Here is a 7,583-nt window from a genome sequence, read left to right on the forward strand (position 1 = left end):
TGCTTCCAATTCTTCATACACACACTATCAAACATCCCCTTTTCATTCTCAATCAAGTAGATGTTAAGCATTTATCAATAAAAGGTTTGAACTTTCATACAAACATTTTATCAAACACTTTAAATGCATGTGTATAAAGACCAAACTTTTATCCACAAACCATATGTTAACAACTCATATTCACCAACTTACCCTTAACCAAGACCCCCCTAAGTCTTAGAGAGGACTACTCACACATAATAACAATTGACATGTAAATAAATGAAGAAAACAACATCAACATAGCAACTAACATAAACTACTTCAAACAACAATTAAAATGAAAAATGAAATAGAAATGTAAACAATTGAAAACTAAAGTAAACAAGGAAGGAAATTATACCAATACTTAGGAAAGATTTAAGCTTTGGATTATAAATGGAAGGATTTCTTCAAATCTTCAATTACAGCCCAACTACTAAGATGCAAACTATTGAATTTTACTAGATCTAAACTAAATTAAGGAGCAATAAAGGAATAATTAGGGAAAGATTAAATCTTGATTATGGAAAGCTTAACATAAAAATAGGAATTTTTCAGATCTAGGGTATTGTGTACAAATGAAATTAAGGAAGGGGTATTTATAGTTTCTCTAAAAAATTAGGTCAAAAGTTACAAAAGAAAAGAAAGATGTAGTCGAGGAGGCCCAGCCGGTTGACTGGCCGCCAGTGGCTTGATCGGCAGGGAGGCTCCTGTAAGTTTCTCTTAAAATCTTGGTCATCAGATATGCCCAGTCGGTGGGCCGACTGCCGATGGGCTGCCCGGCTGGGAGTCTTCTGTAAACTTCCTTCAAAATCCAACTTCATCACAAGTCATCAGGTACCCCCAGCCGGTGCCCTACCAAGCTGGGAGGCTCTTGTATCTTTTCTTTTTTTTTTTTCTTCCTTGGCTCAATGAGGGGGATTCCCAGCCGGCAGACCGGTTGGCGACCAAGCGGTTGAGGCCCTTACTCAACGCTTTCTCCCCTTTTTTCTCAATGCCTTGTTCAAATCGACCTAGCTTGCTCCCATTTCTTCATTTCCGTCTCAAATCCTAAAAAACGAGACACAAACTCATAGGACGAGAAATTGGGACCCAAGATGAAAGCAAAGGTATACAAACCGTCTTAAAACATATAAAAAATGCATAGAAAGAAGGGGGACAACATGGCAAATTACGTATGTATCAGTTATATTTGCATATACCTTAGAGGCTTTGGAGCGGTTTTCGCCTTAGTTGTCGCCATTTCTTGTTGTCTAGTTTTTAACATTTATTAGAGTCCACTTTTATTTTTAATTGGGTTGTACTATTTGGGATTGTCATTTGAATCCCTTAACTTGTAACTTAATTATCTTAACTATAACTTATCTAGCTTCTATTCATAACCATCTACAAAAAAGATGTTTGACCTAGAGAGAGAAAGAGGCTGCCGTCTTCTCTAAGGATGATCATAACATTGATTTTGGTGCAATCATGGCTAAGAAATCAACTATTACTAATAACACTAAACAACTTACAAGTACAAATTAATATGTTACATTAAGTGCTATAAGATCTGAGAAAAATAAAATATTGAAGGGTCCGGATGTTGATGTTATAGGCAAGGGTAGGAACATCCATGAGATCACTGGAATTCTTGAATATCAATTGGAAGATGGCATGGTGGAGGATGTGGAAGAAGAATCTGATTCTGAAAGTGAACCTACATATCAAAACAAGGAAGATGAGATCTGGAATCAACGACATGGTAGAAAAGTAATGCAAATTGTGGAAGAGGATACAAAGGACTTACTTCAATTGTCGGATGATGATGTTCAAAGTGAATTAGATTATTGGCAACACGCAGTATTTGGCTTTATTGTGGGGGCAAATCCCCCATGGCAGATGAAGAGTCTATCGATCCGATATATTTAAGAGAGGAAGGGGGGGGGGGGGGTGAATTAAGTATATGTAAATGTGCCTACTTTTTCGATTTGTCCGTATGAGCGTGGTGTGTTAATTAATTACTCTAAGTTTATGGATTAAACTCGACTAACAAACTAACAATTCAAAACTTAAATAACGAGATAAAGAAAGATGCAAAGGATACACGATATTTGAAGTGGTTCAGCTTCACACGTCGAGGCCTACGTCCACTATTCTCGATTTATAATTTTAGTTCCTTTCTACGGATTACAAAATTATCAAACCACTCGTACAACTAACTCTAGTTGTAACTGAATTGAGTACCGTTAAATACTTGGTTTTGTCTATCTCACGTTAATAAGAAAGTGTTTGATTGTTCTTCTAGTGTTCACAAAATGAACGAGTAAGAAACAATATTTAAGCGCTATTATCTTAAACGATACTTAGAAATAATTGTAATATAAGATAGTACACGACTTTTCAAAAACAATTTTAACTTGCAAAAAGAATAATAAACTTAAATACGTTTGCAAAGGATGTTTTATTCGAATATTGAAAAGTAGTTTAAATGAATTATTATGTGTAGTATTTATAGTAGAGAGAAGATCTAGGTTTTCTTCTAAGAAACCCTAGATGCCGTGTGGATTGTTGCACAAGGAAGAAATTAGGTTAAATCTAATTTAATCATTTACAACTCATAAACTCTTGGAAGATAAGAAAGAATAAAATAAAAATAATACAAGGAGATAAGAAATCTCTAACAAATATTATTTTGATTTACCATGATTTTTATCCAAGCAAGAAAAAGATCTTAATCCATTTTTTTATTCTAATAAAATCTTAATAAAAGAAATGGGATAAATATAAGGAGATAAAATATCTTTAATAAATATTTTATCTTAGATCTTTACCTAAACCCTAGATATGGTGAGGATCTCGTGTAGATTAAGGAAGGAATTAGATTTATCTTCTTCCTATTTTAATTCAACAATATTTTAGATAAAAGATATAAAATAAATATAAGGGGATAAATATCTCTAATCAATATTTATTTAAGATTTTTACCATAAAACCCTAGATACCATATAGATCACGTGTGAAGTATATAGTAAGTAGGAGATCTAATCTTATTTTTTAACCTAGAAATATCTTAGTAGAAGATATGGAATAAATCTAAACATCTTTAATAATAATCTTAGTTAGATTTACCCTAATCTTTACTTGCACATGGAATTTCACACGAGTAGGAGACGGCTCATAAGCCTACTACATCTAACGTGAAACCCTAGTAAGGTATTAGGTTAAATAAATTAGGGTTTAGATAAGAATAAGTAGAAAACCCTAGTTAGTCACCAAGCAACAACCCATAAGTTGTCACATAAGTCGACCAAACCAAAAGGTAACTATCTATTCATAACAGAATTTAAGTACAAAGTTCGATACAGTATAAAATAGGTTTGTCATTTAAAGAATATAAAGATAAGATTTGAAAAACTATTTTCAAAACAATTTTAAAGCTCAAGTCGTGAGTTTTCATTACTGCAGCTCAATGTTATAGCTAAATCACCTATAACTTTGAGTTTGGTAGGCAATGTTAAAACCAAAACAGGTATAACTTTATTTACCAAAATCATTTCTTTAAATACCGTTATAAGACGATGACCTACTCTATCTAATCTTCCTGGAGATCTTCAATGTAAGATTCATCTCTTCAATTTGATTATGAGCTCTTCGCCTCCTCTTGAGCTTCACTTGATCAATACTTGGGAACATAATCTTTAAACTTGATCGTTGACTTTGCTACTTGATCATGAAATCTTCTTTAATGTGAACTTGATCAACCAGTAGCTTTACATGGGAACTTAGGTTGTTTACTTGAATTCACTTGGACCACAAATCATCATATTGGTAAATTGTAATTAAGTCCAATCTATAAAGACTAACAAACAATTACGAACAACAAGTATATATAATTTATAACACTCTTGTCATCATCAAAACATAAACCTATATGGCTATAGGGTCAAACAAATTCCCTCTTTTTGATGATGGCAAGTCTCATGTGATTTGTGACTAAAGTTCTAGTTCCCCCTCAACTTAATACTATCGAATTATAGTTTGTAGAACGCAAGGTCTCAACATTTATGATAAAAACAAAGCACCTAAAGGACCTTAATAGATTAAAGGTCTTGACAAGAGCAAGCTTAGGCAAATACTAAATCATGATCATTTTTCCTTCTCTTGACTTCATATAAAAGACGAGAACAGACTGAAAACACCTAGAATAATATTAACCGAGGCAAGAAATTTTAAGCAAGACAAGTGTTATAGCATAAGAACAAATTCAACGTACGCAAGCCCTAAATATAAAGTGTGTAATACAAACCAAGTTGAGTAGAAATTTTGTAAGAGAGAATGAAAATAGTCACTCACCTAACTACGACCTACAAAAGCATGCATGCAATCTAACATGATAGATATCTCTAGTGACCGTACATATACACTCCAACCAAGTGAGGTCCAAAACACATGCCGAGGACTTACATAGTAATGTGAGGTGAGGTAATTGGGTAAGAAGGGACAAAATAATTTGGATATGTGGAGGTAAAAGCCAAGCTAGCACCGATCACAACCAAAAGTAGCAATATTCCACTTTCCAACCCAACATGAAGGATGATGCACCATGCCAAGTATGCCACAAACTCACTCACATCAACAAGTACTTCTTCTTAAGTAATATAGAAATGATAAGCATAGGAGTAATAAGAGATTTCGGCCTTTCCATCTTTTATATCATTTTTCTCCTTTTTTTTTTGTTTTTCACATTTTTTTTTCATTTTTTTAGTCCATCTTTTTCTTCCTTCCTTCCATATCCATCACAAAAGCAACAAAATTGACACCAACAAAATTTCCAAACTCACCAACAAGACTAGCTTGGTCAGGGTAGGCCATATGGAATGTAGTTGAATAAATGGGTCAAAACAAGGCAAATTTAGCTAATGTGAGGTTAGTGGGTAAAACGTAAAGGAAGGGTTGCCTCTCCACATGTGTCACCACCAAAAACTCGAGTGTATAGAGGTAATAAGAGACAAATTTCTTGCTTATGCAATTTGATGTTTGATGTTGAGCGAGTCGTTAACTCCATCAAACACATTTATATTCTCAACAAACAACTAGATAGTTGTTAAGTCGAGGTCGATCCACGGGACGGTGTGCTTTGGGTTCTAAGTCTATCTATCTCAACTTATGCTAGTGTCACAATTGGTTTAGGTTTGTAGTTGTATTCTAAGCTACAACAAGGAAATGTAAACAATTAAAAAAAAGACAAGTAAATAGAAATGAAGATGTAAACAAATGATTAAAGATACTAGGGTATCATTGGATCATAGGAGAATCATGGTAAGATAGCTTAAATGAGTCACATAGATGCAAGAAATTATTATTGTCGGAATCAAGTTAGTGTAAATCTTACAATTCCTAGGGAAACTTAGGTCTCGGAGTCGATTCGGTCAAGACTTTACAACACCTACAAGTCGAGTTGGTTTTCCCTATTCATGATGAGATAACATAAATGAGTCCTAGGAAGATTTGGGTCCCGGAGCCGAGTCGGTCAAGACTTTACAACACCTATAATCGACTTAATTCTTCCTATTCAACTATATGCATGGTCTAACAAAACTTGAGTTGGTTTATGTCTTACAAGTCTTGTTGAAAGAATAGGAGAATCATGCTAGGTTGTCAATCAAGCAATTCATCAAACATGACATGTGCATAATTTGAAAGTACATTAAGCAAGCATTCATATGACATCATTAAGCATGAAATTACCCCATAATTACTCCCCTAATCCCCCCACTAACCCTAGCTAAGAGACTACTCACAAAATAACATGATTATCATGCTAATAATTGCGTCACACATCATAACATAGGTAAACAAGATTATTAAGCAAGATATTAAGCAAAGGATTAAGAAGTAAGTAAAGATATTAAGAAAGTTACCAACTTGGAAAGTAAACATGAACATAAATAAAGGAGGATCCTTGTATAAAGATGAAAATTTGTCACATAGTCTCCAAATACATACCCATGAAATCAAAATGTAAACTATTGAAGATTGAAAGAACAATTGTTGAAAGATTGAAGTGCTTTGGGGAAAGATTATAGACTAATCTACTCCTAATCTAATCTAAGGAGGCTTAATCCCCACTATGAGGACTTTATTCCCACTTAGAGACTTTATTCCCACTTAGAGGACTTAATCCTCAATTTATTACAAAGAGAGTATATATATAGTGATACAAGGATTAGGTTAACTAAGGGCTTAAATGACGATTAAGCCCTTTAATTTACATCCAAATTAAAGCCTTGCAAGTCCTAGGAAGGGACGCTCGACCTCTTACTCGAAGATAATCGTGTTGTATGGGGAGACGCCCGACCTGGCATGGGGGACGCCCGTCCATAGCTTGAGGACGCTCGGACCGTCTTTGGGTCACCCGTCCTCAAGGGCTTTTCTTCTTCTTCTTCTTCTTGCTTGGCTGCCTCATGATCCGTGGGGATCATTGAGGAACCGTGGGGGTCCTTTGTCATTGCCCATTTCCTTATTTTATTGACTTAGGCCTTTAGTGTTAATCTCCTCTTCGTTGCTTGGTCGTTATATGCTATCAATTTAGCTCCGCTTCACTCCATCTAGCCAAGTTAGTGCTCTTCTCCTAAGGACACCAAACCTCATAGAATATGCATAGAAGGAAGATAAAGACAAGAAACGACTCTAATACATACTAAAAAGCATAGAAACTAGGCTAGTTAGGGGACTAAATATGCGTAAATAGGAGTCACATCAATGTTACATGCCATGTAAGGAGTACTACTCACATCCTAAATGAAACCAATCATAAATGTCATTGGTTTATGAAGGTCTAATTCTTAGAATGTATAAGTTATGAACAAGAAATATGGTTTGTATACAACACAAAATATAACAGACTAGAAAACGGAATATTCTCATAAGATAATAAAATACTATACAAGAATATACTTGCAGCGGAAAATACGGACACAAACATACAATCTCGTTTTAACTAGTCAGTCATACGGTTTGGAAATATTTATGATAGTTTAGGTGTCACCGATTAAACCAATTTCGAACCGCAAAGTCTTAAAACGTGCTCTAGCCAACGCCTTTGTCAAAATGTCAGCCCACTGTTTTTCAGTGCTACAAAATTCAAGTTTTATGTTCCCCTTTTCTACGTGGTGACTTAAGAAATGGTGTCTAATATCTATATGCTTAGTACGTGAGTGCTGCGGTGGGTTCTTAGAGATAATAATAGCACTCGTTTTATCGCATAAAATAGGAATGCATCCAACGTTCACACCATAATCAGATAATTGTTGCTTAAGCAATAAAAGTTAAGAACATACTAAGGCAGCAGCAATATATTCGGCTTCAGCAGTAGATAAGGCAACTGAATTTTGCTTCTTTCACCCCCAAGAAAAAATTCATGGTCCAACAAACGTAGCGATGCCGGAAGTGCTTTTTCTATCAAGCGAACAACCTGCATAATCTGCATCTGAATACGCTATGAGATCGAAATTACACTCAAGAGGATACCACAGATATAATTTAGATGTACCAATTAAATACCTCAAGATTCTCTTAAC

This window comes from Silene latifolia, chromosome X (genome assembly GCF_048544455.1).
Source record: "Silene latifolia isolate original U9 population chromosome X, ASM4854445v1, whole genome shotgun sequence".
NCBI classification, from domain to species: domain Eukaryota; kingdom Viridiplantae; phylum Streptophyta; class Magnoliopsida; order Caryophyllales; family Caryophyllaceae; genus Silene; species Silene latifolia.